The sequence below is a fragment of the Grus americana genome, chromosome 10 (assembly GCF_028858705.1).
Source record: "Grus americana isolate bGruAme1 chromosome 10, bGruAme1.mat, whole genome shotgun sequence".
Classification (NCBI taxonomy): Eukaryota; Metazoa; Chordata; class Aves; order Gruiformes; family Gruidae; genus Grus; species Grus americana.
The window spans coordinates 681027-697424 of record NC_072861.1 but is presented as its reverse complement, the minus strand read 5'-3'; the positions used below and the strand labels follow the sequence as shown (position 1 = coordinate 697424).

The window sequence follows — 16398 nt, the reverse complement described above, 5'->3', positions numbered from 1 at the left end:
GGGGATGTTCTCCTGATGGCACAGTCACCACCATGTCCTCTTTTGCACTTCCACGTCTTTGCCAGAAGAGGAGGAGACAGGAGAAACCCACTCATCAGCATCTCATCCTCGGGTGTAAATTAGGAAAGCTGCCTGGGAAAGGTTGTCCATGTGTGCAAGGGCTGGGGAGGGGTCAGGCAGAATACCCCCACGACCCCAGGCAAGATCTCAGATCTATGGTGAGTCTTCACTTCATCCTTGGCAATGAGGGCCATGTATGCACACAAGGACCTCTTCTGTAGCACAGATTTTGTGCTGGCCTCTTTGCTTCGCTTCGCTTCGCTTACCTGTTGCTCCACCCCAGTCTGCCTTCATGAGACCTAAAGTGAGAGGCACTTGGTGAGTGCTGGCCATACCTCAGATCCAGGAGGTGTCTTCCCTTCATCTTCAGCAATGAGGGCCACGTTGTGCAGACTCTCTTTGGAGATGACCTGCTGTAGTTTCAGGTGTAAGGAGGAGAGCTGGTGGGGCTGTGCTGCTTGGGATGTCAGGTGAGGTCAGGCTCTTAAGTTCTTCTCAACAACCAACAACAGCCGATCTCTTTTCATGGCTCATAGTCATCACTGCTCCATTCCCTTCCCCGAACTTGCCTGCCTTGTCAATGGGAGCAGGATTTCCCAATAATCCAGGAAGTTCTGGGAGTGCGAGCGAGGACAAGTGCTGTAGGCAAGGGGGTTTTACTGTCTCACGGCTGCAGTGTGGTCAAGTGCAGGCAGCCCAAAAGGGGGCTGCGCCCCGTAGTTGGCAGGATTCGAACCTGCGCGGGGAAACCCCAATGGATTTCTAGTCCATCGCCTTCACCACTCGGCCACAACTACCTGCTCCAGCCCTCTCTGCCCCGCTGATCACATCCCTCTGCAATGACACCCGGCTGCCTGGGAGTTTCAGGGCAATGCTCCACTCAGCGCTCTGCGGTTGGGACCTGCACTGAGCGGGACAGCTACCAGGCTTCCAGAGGCCTTGAGAGGCGTAACCCCAGGGGCTGTGGCTATGGCTTCTTGCACCTTGTCCTCAGCCAGGCACCTGGGATTTCCTGTCATGGGGGGGTGATTTCACTCCCCAGCTGGTCTCAGCTGCTTCCAGGGCAGCAGGGAAGGCAGCTGTGTGGAGACAACCAGGGCTGGTGGTAGTGGTAGGGTGGGACATTAGACCGCACTTTGCTTCTCACATGTGCCTTGAGGGGGTCTCCAAACCTGCTGTGAGCACTAGGGTGGAGACACTCCTGCAGACTGGCAGCACCTCCAGTTTCTTGGGGACGTAGGGTGGTGTCAATCCTTGAACAAAGACTCCAGCTGCCATGCAGGGTGTTGGTGCATAGGGGGAACGGTTTGCAAGAGTGGGCGAGACCTATGGAAGGGGCAAGGTAGAGCCTGGCTGAGGAAGAGAGTGGAGGAAACAGGAGAGAGCTGGTTTTGGTGGAGTACGTACGTCCAGAGCTTTTTTCCAGCAGTGGCAAGCATTGTCCAGTTCCCGAGCATGGACCAAAATATCACACGATCCGCAAAACCCATCATTTACCTCACTAGATGAATACAGGTTGATTTTGGCTTTCGGAGCAGGAAGACAGCGTAAAAGAATTCATGTGGAGGTGGTATATCCGGCAGTGCCTGTCCACATGGAGAGCAACGTCGGGAGGTGGTTGCAATTGAGAGGGTGAGAATGAGGAGCGGCTGGAGGAAGTGTATGTGTGTGAAAGAGGGGGCTGGCCAGTCTGTGAAGTGGAGGAGCAGGAGACAGCACTGCCCACAAGTGTGTTGGTGGTCTAGTGATGAGCACAGCTGCCTTCCAAGCAGTGGACCTGAGGTAGACTCCTTGCCAATGCTGGCAAGATAACAGCAACATTGGTTGCTGTACTGTCAGGGTTATGTGAGCTTTTGGTTAGTACAGAATTTACAGACACGCAAACTGTCTTAACAAATGATAGAATTCTTAGAGGGGAATTGTGATGGCACATGCTCAGTGAAAGAAGTGCCATGACTAATTTTCATATAGAGTTTGTGAACAAGAATTGAGAGGACTGAAAAGTTAACTTAAATGTCTGTACTAACATGTGCAATGAACAACAGGGCAAGTGGCACCACAGGGCTGTGATCCCCAGGTTACAGACTCAAACTCCCTGTCTCTGAGGCTTTTGGGTGATCTGGTATTAGTTCAGGGATCTCTGTCCACAAGTGGTGGAAAGATCAAGAAAGAAGGCAGTGCTCTTCCTTGCAGAGTGGGTATCTGCCGGAGGGAGGAGGAGAACAAACCACCACGAGTCTCCAGCTATGCTGCACAAAGTCTTTAATGAGAAGGAGCAGATGCAGTGGCACAGAAGAGAGAAACACGCCTGCAGGGTTCAGGGAGGCACAGAGAATGGCCCGTTTCCCAAGGAGAAGCTCCACACAAAGCGCTGGCCTTTTCCCATTCTGCTCTCCCTGGTGGCAATCCCAGCCCACCAAGAGCAGTCCCTAACTCCGGCACCCTCCCCCCATCAGCAGGAGGTTCATCAAAGCAGAAGAGAACGAGCCCTTTCTGCAGGAGCTCAGAGCAAAGCAGAGCCAGAGGAGGCACGGCCAGGCCTGCCGTGCAGCCAGGAGCAGTGGGCACAGGTCCCTCCGGCCAGGTGGCATGAGGACACCCAGCCCGTCTGCAAGCCGTGGCCACGCTCCTGCTGCTGCAGGGTCCCCGTCTTCCTTCCTGCTCCGAAGGGGATGATGCGCCGGCTTCAGCAGTTCAGGCTGCAGCGGAGGGGAGGCAGACACAGCCCTGACCCCCCCAGACCAAGGGAGCCCCCAGAAGAGATGGGAACCCCCCCGGCACTGAGGGAGCTCCCAACAGCAGCGGACAGAGAGGATCCCACAGCTGTGCTCTGAGGGAAAGAGGTGAGGATGGGGCCCGGCAGGGTCACCACCACCGGGGAGGCCTCAATGAACACCGTCGAGTCAGCGCAGCGGGCGACACAGGGCTCACTGCAGCTGCTTGCAAGTGGGGTTGGGCCAGAGGCACCGCAGGGTGTTTAGAGACAGGGTCTGAAGCAAGACATCTCTGGGTGAGGGAGGCAAAGCTGAAATGCAGAGAAGAGAGGAAACAGAGACCTCAGTATCAGTCTGTCTTTTCTTCAGCTCTCTCTGAAGATACGCTTTGCTGCCCTCCATCTCCACCTCTAGCTGCAAGCCCAGAAAGAACCCGCAGATGATCTTGCTAACATGCACAACAGCCGTGACACTGTCTGAAAACACACACTGTGCTTACAGCTCCCACGGCCGGCCCTCATCGTGCCCTCCTAGTTGCACGGCACAGGCAAGCTGACCCACTTTTGGAAGAGGACCCAGCAGAGTGGGCTTAAAGCACCTGCGGAAAGACTGATCATACCCCATCTCCAGAATACACAGTGCTGCGCTGAAGAAAGCCCTGCATGCTCTTGGCCATTTGGATAGAGCCCATCTACGAAATGTAGGCGGAAATTCTGCTGGGCAGAGCTCCCTGCAGATGAACCCCATTGATCATTTCCTGCTTGAAAGAACCCCCCTCTTCCCAGCTCTCCCCTGCCAGCCCCATCACAAGGGAAACAGGTCACAGCCCTTCAGCAGTTCTGTTGCGGGGCCAAGCTGAGGCAGCCCAAGTATCAACCTGAGCAGCCCCCATGACAGCAGCTCAGCCCAGAGGGAGAGATGGAGCGGACTCAGGCTTACCTTGTTCCTTGAGGAAAGGGAGCCAAGAGAGGAGGATGCGGAGCCTGGAGCACCACAGGCTTTTATGCTGTGTCCCAGAGCCCCACGGGGCCACAAACATTCCTTGCTCATGAAGCACCTAAACACCGAGCAGCTGCCGCTTGCCAAGGCCTCGCTGGTCATTAAGCCCTTGCCTCTTTCATCTGAAACGATTTCCTCCTGCTGCATAGCATCTAACCTCAATATAATTAATTGGTGTCCCGGCCTGCTAAGACCAATTGGCTGGGAGGTCTCAGGCTGCTGTGCAGAGATTTTAAGTGGCTTTCGGTCACATGGATCATATTCAGTACATCTCCTTCTTCACGGTGACTTTGGTGACCAGTCATGGTGAAATTTGGCTATTAGGGAGACCTGAAGTCAGATCTCAAGTGCTTTCAGTGCATGGCATCAGTCTGACCCTGGGAGGCATCTCTCTCCCAGCAGGTCATCGTAGGCTCACAGAACATGGTGGGAGAAGAGACTCACATCTTCAGGGATGTGGCAAAGCTCAATGGCAAAGAAGGACCATTTTGGACTGATGGGAGGCCGCGTGTAGGCAGGAGGGAGGGCCATGAGGACGTTGCTTACACTCATAAAGCTTTATCACAACCTCCTTTTTCTGCCTATGACCCCAGAGAACAAAGGCAGATTTATAACATTGAAGAGCAGAGCAGGGGGCCAGACAGGTCTCTGTGAGGTGACCTCTCCCTGGGATCTCCATAGCCATGTCCCTTGATGACTTGACCAGGTCCTCACGCTTCTTCCAACCAGGGCTCTGGGCTCAGATTGGGAAGTGGAGAGCCTGTTGGACAGAAGTAAATCAGGGCATAGGAGGGTGATCAGAGAGATGCCCGCATCCTCCCCTGAAAGAGACCCACAGCCAGATGGACTTGTTTGTTTCAGCAAGTTCACCTCAGAGGCCAAAGACCTGGATGACCTGCTTTTGAGGAGAGGCACAGGGCACGGAGGCAAAAGCTCCTGGGTCTTTTTTCTGGGTCAGGCCCATTCCACACATTTAAATCCAGAAAGGGACATTGGATCCGTGTCCCAGAGCACCTGGGAGTCATAGTGATCTGGAAGAGTTGTGAAAACCCCTGAACTGCAGGCAAACATGACTCACTCTGCTGTGGACATAGTTCCCCGGCCTGAAACACGCTGGTGATAGAAAAGCTAATAGCCTCATTCCTCCCAAAGTGCTTCTTTCCTCAAGGGCATGTGGTGGGATGTGGTGTGTAACTGGAAAGTTCGGTCCGCTCAGAGCAGGAGGTTGGCCCAGAGGACCTCCAGAGACCCTTTCCAACCATCATTATTCTGGGGTGGGCTGAATCACACAATCCCTTGAGCAGCCACCAAAAGGCAATGCCCTGGAAGGCGGCAGCAGCAGCATGAGATTGCATGGAAGTACCAGTTGTTTCAGGAATGCTGCTAACTTGTGTGGAAATGCCCTGGAGGAAAGTGGCGCACTGGCGCTATGAGTTCTGCTATCCCTGGCACGCCTGAGGCTGGGGCACTGTGTCCACTGAAGTCCACAGCACAATGACTCACGTTTGCCTGGAGTTCAGGGTTTTTCCCAACTCTTCCACATCATGATGACTCCCAGGTTCTCTGAGAGGCTGATCCGATGTCCCTTTGTAGTTTGAAATGCATGGAATGGGCCACCCCGTCTCTGACCAAGGAAAAATGGCTATGACCTTTTGGCTTGATGCCCTGAGCCTCTGCTCAAAAGCAGGTCATCCAGACCTTTAGGCCCTGGGTTGAATTTGCTGAGCAAAACAGCAGAACTTGGGTGTGGGTCTCGTTCAGGGAAGGATGCAGGCATCTCTTTGATCGCAAAAACCAGGCCGTGGTTGAGCATGATGAGGGTAAGCAAGGTCATCGTGGCCGTCACTCCCGCCCACAAGGGGCTTCCCTCCAGCCCATAATAATCGTTCCATTCCATTGATTTTTGTCACATCCCTGGAGAAGTTAGTCCCGTCTCCTGCACGGGATTGTGCAGTCTTGTCCTTCTGCCTGAACTTACCCACTGTCTCCTGTGTGTCTATGATGACCTGCAGGGAGAATTGTCTCTCAGGCTTAGCCGGAGCGCTTCCACTGAAAGCACTTGAGAGCTGGCTTGAGGTGTCCTTCCTGGCTCAATTTCACCATGATCAGTGGCCATGCTCATCATGAAGAGGGCAATGTGACAAAGGCAATCCGTGTGACACAAAGCAGATTAAAATCTCCCTGCACGGTAGCCTGAGACCTCCGAGTTCATTGGCCTTAAGAATCAGGGACGCAGAAGAATTGTTTTGATATTAGGAAGCATCACGCTTGCAGATCCTGATCCTGGTAGGGGCCTTCAACCACCCAGACATCTGCTGGAAAAGCAGCACAGTCAACTGCAAGCAGTCCAGGAAACTAGTGGAGTGAGAGAGAGCCTGACCAGAGGAGAGGCACTGCTGGGCCTGTTTTTCACTAGTGCAGAAGAACTTGTTGGAGAGGTGAAAATTGCAGGTAGGCTGGGTTGCTGCGCTCATGCCCAGGTGTAATTCTCAGTCTGGAGTGGTCAAGGATTGTTAAATGTAGGGGAAGGACCCTTAACCTGAGAAAGGCAACCTTTTGGATGCTTAGGGCACCAGTGTGGGGGGTACCTTGAGAAACTGCCCTCAGAGATAAAGAAGCCAACGAAAACTGGGAGATACTAAAAGATATTTTTCTTGGGGCGCAAGCAGCTCTCCATCCTGATGTGCAGGAAGACGGGCAGAGGAGATTATAGGGGAAAGGACTGGGAGTGCAAGGAGTGAATCAGGGAAGCCAAGACACAGCTGGAGTTGAAATTGGCTAGGGACTTTAAAAATAACAAGTAGGGTTTCTTCATGTATGAAAGTAACAGTACCCCCTCTGATGAGCGAAACAGGAGAACTGGCTACAACTGACATGGAAAAGACAGACGTATCAACAACTTCTATGTCCTAAGTAACCGTCAGATGAAGTTCCTAAGTCACTATCCATCAAATCTGAAACGTCATGGCACATTGGGGAAATTTGCAGCACCTGGAAAAGGGGAACCATAAGCCCCATTTTTAAAAGGTGGAAGAAGGAAGTCCTGGGCAACTGCAGGCTGGTCAGTCTCCCCTCTGTGCCCTGCGAGATCATGGAGCTGATCCTCCTAAGAACTATGCTAAAGGCACGTGGAAAACAGAGAGGTGATTGGTGAGAGCCAACACGGCTTTACTAAGGGCAAATTTTGCCTGACAAACTTAGTGGCCTTCTACAACAGGGTTACAGCATTGATGGGAAAGCAAAGAGCAACCGATGTCATCTACCTGGACTTGTGTAAAGCCTTTGATACTGTCCCACACTACGTCCCTGTCTCTAAAACAGAGAGACATGGATTTGACAGGTGGACCACTTGCTGGATAAGGAATTGGCTGGATGGTGGCACTCAAAGACTTGCAGTTAACAGCACAGAGATGACCAGAGGGCTGGAGAACCTCTCTTTACGAAGGGAGGCTGAGAGAGTTGGGGTTGTTCAGGCTGGAGAAGAGAAGGCTCCAGGGAGACTTTATAGATACCTTCCAGAACCTGAAAGGGTCCTAGAGCAAAGATGGGGAGGGAGTGTAGTGATAGGACTGTTGTTGTACATTGAAACATAGGAATGTTTCAGATTGAAAGAGGGTAGATTTAGATATTAGGAAGAAATACATTCCGATGAGGGGGGTGAGACACCGTTTGTCCAGAGAAGCTGTGGAAGCCACACCTCTGGAAGTCTTGAAGGCCAGGTTGGATGCGCCTTTGAAGAAGCTGATCTAGGGGAAGGTCTCCCTGTCCATGGCAGGGAGGCTGGAACTAGATGACCATTAAAATCCCTTCCAAACCTAATCCATTCTATGATTCATCCTATGATCCTAGGTGCTATGAAGTGGGATCAAAACATTTCAGGTGAAAAAGGCAAGGGCTTAGTCACCAGCGAGGCCTCAGCAAGTGGTAACTGCTCGGTGTTTAGGTGCTTCATGAGCAAGGAATGTTTGTGGCCCCGTGGGGCTCTGGGACACAGCATAAAAGCCTGTGGTGCTCCAGGCTCCGCATCCTCCTCTCTTGGCTCCCTTTCCTCGAGGAACGAGGTAAGCCTGAGTCCGCTCCATCTCTCCCTCTGGGCTGAGCTGCTGTCATGGGGGCTGCTCAGGTTGATACTTGGGCTGCCTCAGCTTGGCCCCGCAACAGAACTGCTGAAGGGCTGTGACCTGTTTCCCTTTTGATGGGGCTGGCAGGGGAGAGCAGGGAAGAGGGGGGTTCTTTCAAGCAGGAAATGATCAATGGGGCTCATCTGCAGGGAGCTCTGCCCAGCAGAATTTCCACCTACGTTTCGTAGATGGGCTCTATCCAAATGGCCAAGAGCATGCAGGGCTTTCTTCAGCGTAGCACTGTGTATTCTGGAGATGGGGTACGATCAGTCTTTCCGCAGGTGCTTTAAACCCACTCTGCTGGGTCCTCTTCCACAAGTGGGTCAGCTTGCCTGTGCCGTGCAACTAGGAGGGCACGATGAGGGCCGTGGGAGCTGTAAGCACAGTGTGTGTTTTCAGACAGTGTCACGGCCGTTGTGCATGTTAGCAAGATCAGCTGCGGGTTCTTTCTGGGCTTGCAGCTAGAGGTGGAGATGGAGGGCAGCAAAGCGTATCTTCAGAGAGGGCTGAGGAAAAGACAGACTGATACTGAGGTCTCTGTTTCCTCTCTGCTCTGCGTTTCAGCTTTGCCTCCCTCACCCAGAGATGTCTTGCTTCAGACCCTGTCTCCAAACACCCTGCGGCGCCTCTGGCCCAACCCCACTTGCAAGCAGCTGCAATGAGCCCTGTGTCGCCCGCTGCGCTGACTCGACGGTGTTCATTGAGGCCTCCCCGGTGGTGGTGACCCTGCCGGGCCCCATCCTCACCTCTTTCCCTCAGAGCACAGCTGTGGGATCCTCTCTGTCCGCTGCTGTTGGGAGCTCCCTCAGCGTCGGGGGGGTTCCCATCTCTTCTGGGGGCTCCCTTGGTCTGGGGGGGTCAGGCCTGTGTCTGCCTTCCCTCCGCTGCAGCCTGAACTGCTGAAGCCGGCGCATCATCCCCTTCGGAGCAGGAAGGAAGACGGGGACCCTGCAGCAGCAGGAGCGTGGCCACAGCTTGCAGACGTGCTGGGTGTCCTCATGCCACCTGGCCGGAGGGACCTGTGCCCACTGCTCCTGGCTGCACGGCAGGCCTAGCCATGCCTCCTCTGGCTCTGCTTTGCTCTGAGCTCCTGCAGAAAGGGCTCGTTCTCTTCTGCTTTGATGAACCTCCTGCTGATGGGGGGAGGGTGCCGGAGTTAGGGACTGCTCTTGGTGGGCTGGGATTGCCACCAGGGAGAGCAGAATGGGAAAAGGCCAGTGCTTTGTGTGGAGCTTCTCCTTGGGAAACGGGCCGTTCTCTGTGCCTCCCTGAACCCTGCAGGCGTGTTTCTCTCTTCTGTGCCACTGCATCTGCTCCTTCTCATTAAAGACTTTGTGCAGCATAGCTGGAGACTCGTGGTGGTTTGTTGTCCTCCTCCCTCAGGTAGATACCCGCTCTGCAAGGAAGTACAACTCACCTCTGTCTGGAGCTTACTGGCTGTTGAGTGTGGAAGCTGGTGGAGGTTGATAGTGGAGCAGCAGAAATAAGCAAGCAGGCAAGAGAAAGAGTACAAAGCCTCATAGAAATGGACCATGAGTCAGTAACCTGCATTTCCCGGCCTTGTGTTGTCTCTCAGGCTCAATTTTGAGTCCCGCCAATGAATGCACTCGAGAACTGAGCTCCTTTCTTCTGGCAGTGTACCCAGCGGGCTTTGTGTGTATGGTGAGAAAGCAGTGACTTTTCACTGCCGGGCCTGACTACCTCCTGGCAGAGCACAGAACTGGGGTTATCAACTGGTCTGAGATGACAACACTCTGCCATGGGTTTATAGCCCCCCAGGCTGCCTGTTGCCTGCCGAAGGATGGAAGACTGTGGCCCTTTGATCATTTGCAGGCACATATGGCTACAGCAGGTTGCTGTACTGCTGTGGAGGGGTGGGATGGGAGAAGTGCGTGGTACAGAGTGGAAAGGAATGCCCCACAGGGGAGTAGGCAATGTGGTGTCCCGTGAGAGTGATGTTTGTGCCACAAAGGAAAGCGTGCCTGTCAAGGCCTCTGGAAGCCTGGCACCAGGTGCTCACCATGCTCCGTGAAGTTGGGACAACCACCGAGCTTTGAGTGGAGCATTGCCCTGAATCTCCCAGGGAGTCATTGAACAAGGGCACTGAAGTGCAAAAGAGGACATGGTGGTGACTGTGCCATCAGGAGTCCATCCCCTGTCGTTGCAGACTTTGATGCATAGGCTAGAAGCCGGAGGCTTCCCAGTGGCCTTCTCCCAGTCCCATGCCCACCTGCTCCCTCCCAGAACAGCTCCTGAGAGGAAGAGGGGCTGCTGGTTGCCTGCCTGGGTGGTGCAGCATCTGAAGGAAAAAGGAAACCCTGAGGAGCAAATGCAGAGAGGGCCCAGAGGAAGAGAAGGAGAGACGAGCCATTTGCTGGTGCGTGATCTGTTCCACGCAGCCATGCCACTGAGGGTGGTGGAAGCAGCACGAGCAAAGGAGAAGCTCAGAGGGGTTGGCAGCATGGATGAAGAAGGAAAGGGACAGTGGGAGGTGGACCTGGAGCTGAGCCAGGGACCTCTTGATCTGCAGTCAGATGCTCTCCTCTGAGCAACAGTCCCTGCAGTGGGCAAGCTGCAGCTATACTCCCCACATTCACATCTACAGCCTCCTCCCAGCCCTCTCTATCCTGCTTTTGCTTTGGCCTCCTCCGCCTGGTTGCGGTGTGCTCTGGCCTGTGGATGTGGCAGGGAACCACCTGGAACAGGCAATGCCCTCGCAGCCCCTTTGAAATGCCAGGTGCTAACTGCTATGCAACTTGCTTAGATGAGCAAACACTATCTAGGACTCAGAGCTTTTATCTCAGGGTCACCGTGACTGTAGAAAATATAGAAGCTTAGCTATAAGAAAAGTTATGCTGATGAGAAAGCTACTCAAGGCCTGAAAGGAAAACTTTCAAAAAGGGGAAAATGTAATCGTGGGATAGAGGCCGTGAGACAGAAACCATGGAATGATTAGCCTGGAATAATTAGTTTGTAATCAAGGTAATAGGTAATGAAGCTAACTGACCATTTAAGACAGGGCACCACTCAGTCCTGCTGGTCCAGCCCTGCCCTGGGGTGACTGGGAGGAACCTCCACCCCAATTGCTAATTCTATGCTAAGGGTTCTTGTCCCTCTCCTTGGATGGCAAAGAACTGGCTTTTATGCTGGACTCCTAGGTAGCTTGAGCTATCTTAGCCAACAACTCACACACAAAGACAAACACACGCCCCCAGAAAAGAAGAAGAGCACAGTCACATGGATATGAGTAGAGGATAATGACAAACACCCCCCCCAAAATTAACTTCTTCATGTGTGTGAAAAGAGTCTCCTCCTTCCCATTCCCAGGGAATGAAATGAGTCTGACCAGCCTGCAGTTCCCCAGGTCCTCCTTTGTGCCTTTCCAGAAAACACGAGTAACACTGACTTTCTTCCAGGCCTCAGGAACCTCTCCCAGTTGCCATGAACTTTCAAAGACAATCAAGAGTGGCCTCTCCGAGCAGTCCTCCTTGTCTGAGTGCTTTCATGAGCTGGAGGCAGGGAGACAGCATGGGTATCTGCAAGGGAAGTCCCTGCTACCTGAGTACCTGATGGGCCAGAAGCCAGAAGACTGCTTGGCTGTTGACTGTGAGGTCACCCCTGGCTCTGCAGGGAAAGGGCCATCCACAGGAGTCTTGCTTGTTCTAGGTGCCTTTCTTCATTCCCTAGTGGATACCACTGCTTGGTATATCATTTATATCGGAACAGTTCTTGGTCCAAAGGAAGCGGACAGCCCAGTGGAGGGAGACGTGGAACGTGCTGACGTGACAGTGTCAAAAATGGCCGTCAGGCAATCGCAAAACCATACGAGAACGCATAGGGAATGACGCTGTCAAAAGTTGCCTCTTCCCTGTCTTCAGGGGGTGGGGGCTTCCGTGCGTGACGTGCTTCTGGGCACACGGGTAGGGTTGTCTGGTCCCGACAGCCAACCACAGGTCTGCCTGAGAGCAGGTGGGTATGATGGGGTCAAGAAATGGCTGCCAGCCAATCACAGAGCAGCATGAAACCATGGTGTTTGTGGTGTTTAATAAGAAAATGGCAGCTGAAAGGAAATGGTGCCCTCCATGTAGGGAGGAGAAGGGACGTGCTGGTCAGATGTACTTCATGGTTCATCAGTGCTGGCACGAGGATTCGCCAAAGCCATCACCCACCACCAAAACCAGGAGCAGCACAGGGCAGATTTTAGCCCAGGAGCAGGCAATGAGTAGAGTCCTGCAAACCAAACTGCTTAACAAGCATGCAGCACGGAAAGTGGCAGATGCTCATATCCAACCGAGTTATGTGAACCAAGAAACCTGTGCTAGAAATGATCCACCCGGCCTATTGGCACGTCATACAATAGGATAGATAATTGTTACGCTAGCAGTCCCTGCTTCTTCCTCACTGATGGCTGAGCTACTACTAGACAAGCGTACAAGATATGGACATATCGAGTGCCTAAGAAGAAACCCTGGCTGGTTGCTGTGCCTTTTCACTTCAGGCAAAATGTACGTCATGCAACCAGCTGTTAGCCCGGGACGGCGTGAATGTGACTCTGACTGGGGCAGACTCCGACTGTGTTACCTCAGTGGTATGCCCTATGGTATTCCCAATGGGCACTGTATCGGCTACACGTGGCAAGGTTTGGGTAGCGGAGGGGTTAGGGGGTGCTGCAGGGTGGCCTCTGCGAGAAGAGCTAAGGGGCTGCCCTGTGTCAGAGAGAGCCAGCTCCAGCTGCACAGTGCACCCACCGCACACCACAGCTGAGCCATCAGCAAAGTTGGTGGCCCCTCTGTTTTTCACATATTGCAGAAAGGGCACAAGAGGCTGGGCAGAGAGAGGAGGAAGGAACAGAAAGAGTGGGAAAGAGCAGAGGGAAGATGCATCCCGCTAGGGCAGGTAAAGGAGTCTGTCTGCCGTGAAGAAGTTGACCTGGGACGGGGGAGAGGAAAGGTGGTGGTTTGCGTTTGTCTTTTTGTTTCTCGCTAGGTGAACCTGTTTGAATTGGCAAAAACGTGAATTTTCCGGGAGTCAAGCCTGCTTTGCCCACAACAGTTTTTGCTAAGCCGTGTCCTGGTGTTTATCTTGACCCATGAGGTTTCCCATCGTGTTTTCAGAGCTCGGCATCCCCCTGAGGGTGGGGCAAGGCACGAGCATCTGGGTGGGTGTTTGTCTGTGCTTACACCACGAGAGGAACACAGAGAGAAACGCACGTGCACTTGCATAGGACATGCACGTCTGGCACACGTATGAACGCAGCTGGGGAGCGGCACCGTTGCCAGCAGCCATCATGCTGAGTTTCCCTAGCCACCACCTGACACACAGCGGAGCACACACCCACGTATGGCATCATCGTGAGGTCGTGTGCGTGCAGGTCGCTGGAAGGAGGAGTCCGGCCAGTCTGTGAAGCGGAGGAGCAGGAGAGAGGCCAGTTTGTGAGGTGGAAGGGCGGGAGGCAGGCGAGTTTGGGAAGTGGAGGAGCAGGAGGGAGGGAGGCCAGGCTCCGGGCTGGAGGAGCAGGAGGCAGCAGTACCTCCAGCAGCGTTGGTGGTATAGTGGTGAGCATAGCTGCCTTCCAAGCAGTTGACCCGGGTTCGATTCCTGGCCAACGCAGACAAACTTTTCTCCAGCCTGGCTCCACAGTGCCTTGCCCACTTGGCAACAGCAGGCGGCAGGGGCTGCTCTGGACCGTTCAGAGGTTCTCAGGGAGCGCTGAAGCACTGGGTGAAGCAGGTGCCCAGAGGACTTTGGGATTCTCCATGCCTGGGTATCACACGCACGCAAGGCTCAGTGAGGCTCAGGCACTCTAAGCTTTGAGCAGGCTTTTGCACTCGTGACCTCCTGAGATGCCTTGCGGTCTAGCTGCTTCCGTGAAGCAACAAGTCCCAGAGAGAGCTGGGCCCTCCTTCCTCTGCACCATGTCAGGTGCAGCAAGTGAGCCTCTTCCCCACAGGAACTGGAGCTCAGTCGTTGCTCAGCACTTGGTGCATCTGCTGGCCTTTTGCCTTGACCCTCCAGCCCCTTTCCACTCGCACTGACTCCCTGAGACCGGCGCAGCGTTCCCCCAGGGGTTTGTGTGGCAGAGCCCTCCTTGCCCCGCCTTCCTGGCCCCGAGCAGGCAAGAAGGAGGCACCCTTGTTGCCCCAGGAAGCGCCCACAGGGCAGCACTGCAGGCCAAGTGCTTGGCTTGCCATATCCTGAGGCTCTGGAGGGAACGGAGGAAGTCATGGGAAAGGTAGGCGTGTGCCTGGAGCCCCTTGACCAGACGTTGGCATGTGCAGAGCCGTAATTTGCTGACGGCTCCTCTTGTTGCTCCCGTGAAGGATTGCCTTGGCCTTGCGAGACGCTGCCCCTGTGCTGGGTACTGCGTGGTCTAACGTGCGTGTGGGAGCTGCGGTCGCCTGTCAGCAGCCCTTGGTGGGAGCAGGGAAGGGTGCTCCCAGGAGCCAGCTCGCCCTGCAGCAGTGCCAGGAGGAGGCTGGCTGGGGTGGGCTGGCTCTGGCAGCTGCAGGGGGAGGAGCAGCAGAGGCAGTGTGAGCAGCAGCGGTGGGTCAGGATGGCCGAGCGGTCTAAGGCGCTGCATTCAGGTTGCAGTCTCCCTGGGAGGCGTGGGTTCGAGTCCCACTCCTGACAGGCTCCTCTCTCTTGGTTTCCTTCCCTTTCCTTCCCTCAGGGGAATGGAGAGTCTTGCTCCTCTAGGAGGGTCTTGGAGAGGGTCCTGCGCCTCTACCCAGTCTGTGGATTAGGTCTTGCTGCGGGTCCCAGCTGCCACCGCTAGTGGGGTGCATAGAAGAGAATCCCTAGGCAAGTCCACTTTTCCAGTCTCCTCTGCCAAACTCACATTCTGCATGACTCTCCCCGGAAATGCAGACCTTTGGACATTCTGCAAATCCCATCACCCACCCCCTGGAGAGCCAGAGGTGACCTCACAGTCAACAGCCAAGCCATCTTCTGGCTTCTGGCCCATCAGGTACTCAGGGAGCAGGGACCTCCCTTGCAGATACCTGTGCTGTCTTCCTGCCCGCAGCTCATGAAAGCACTCAGACAAGGAGGGCTTCTGGCAGAGGCCACTCTCAATTGTCTTTGAAATGTCGGGGCAACTGGGAGAGGTTCCTGAGGCCTGGAAGAAAGTCAATGCCACTCCTGTCTTCCAGAAGGGCACCAAGGAGGACCTGGGGAACTGCAGGCTGGTCAGAGTCAACTTGATGCCTGTGTAACCATGGGATAGGGGCCGTGAAACAGAAACTATAGAATCAATTTGAGATAATTAGTTTGTAACCAAGGCAACAGGTAATGAAGCTAACTGACCATGGCAACGTACAATGCTGCTATGTTCCATGTACAGTCCCTACCAAACCGAACAATAGGTTCGGAGATATTAATCTTATGAAGTAAGTTGTTATGGACAGGCGCACCCACAGCAATGATACTGCGCACGCCCGCAAGAAGAGGGTCATCCAGCGGACACGGGTGCGAGACCATTGACGACCACCAGAGACCCCTTGAGGACCACCGACTCAAATCACTGAGCATGCGTGATGGGGAGGAGAATATGGAAATGGATTCTAAGAAATGATTATCCTAGGACTGTGTGTTGGGTTTGCGTGGCAAGGTTTTGGTAGTGGGGGGGCTACAGGGGTGGCTTCTGTGAGAAGCTGCTAGAAGCTCCCCCTGTGTCTGATAGAGCCAATGCCAGCCGGCTCCAAGACGGGCCCGCCGCTGGCCAAGGCCAAGCCAATCAGCGCCTCTGTGATAACATATTTAAGAAGAAAAACACTTAGAGAGAGAGAGCTTTTGCAGCTGGAGAGAGGAGTGAGAAGATGTAAGAAACTCTGCAGACACCAAGGTCAGTGCAGAAGGAGGGGCAGGAGGTGCTCCAGGCGCCGGAGCAGAGATCCCCCTGCAGCCCGTGGTGAAGACTATGGTGAAGCAGGCTGTCCCCCTGCAGCCCATGGAGGACGGATGAGGGGGTGTAGAGATTCCACCTGCAGCCCGTGGAGGACCCCACGCCGGAGCAGGTGGAGGCACCTGAAGGAGGCTGTGGCCCGTGGGAAGCCCACGTTGGAGCAAGCTCCTGGCAGGACCTGTGGACCCGTGGAGAGAGGAGCCCACGCCAGGGCAGGTGTGCTGGCAGGACTTGTGACCCCGTGGGGGACCCCATGCTGGAGCAGTCTGCTCCTGAAGGTCTGCACCCCATGGAAGAGACCATGCTGGAGCAGTTCGTGAAGGACTGTAGCCCGTGGGAGAGACTCCATGTTGGAGCAGGGGAACGATGAGAGGAGTCCTCCCCCTGAGGATGAAGAAGCGGCAGAAACACCGTGAGATGAACTGACCGCAACCCCCATTCCCCGTCCCCCTGTGCCACTGAGGGGGGGGGAAGGTTGAAGCCGGGAGTGAAGTTGAGCCCAGGAAGATGGGAGGGGTGGGGGGAAGCGTTTTAAGAGTTGATTTTATTTTCTCATTGCTCTACTCTCTTTTGCCTAGTAATAAATCAGATGAATTCCCAC

At 54.4% G+C, this 16398-nt stretch overlaps 3 non-coding genes across 3 annotated transcripts; 2 read left to right on the top strand and 1 right to left on the bottom strand.

Moving 5' to 3' along the window:
- Window positions 1-775: 775 nt before the first annotated feature.
- Window positions 776-857, bottom strand: TRNAS-AGA (transfer RNA serine (anticodon AGA)). The gene has a single exon. It is a non-coding gene; the product is annotated as a tRNA-Ser (tRNA).
- Window positions 858-13432: 12575 nt separating this feature from the next.
- On the top strand, window positions 13433-13504 carry TRNAG-UCC (transfer RNA glycine (anticodon UCC)). Its single transcript has one exon. It is a non-coding gene; the product is annotated as a tRNA-Gly (tRNA).
- Window positions 13505-14441: 937 nt separating this feature from the next.
- TRNAL-CAG (transfer RNA leucine (anticodon CAG)) lies at window positions 14442-14524 on the top strand. The gene has a single exon. It is a non-coding gene; the product is annotated as a tRNA-Leu (tRNA).
- The last annotated feature ends 1874 nt before the right edge of the window (window positions 14525-16398 follow it).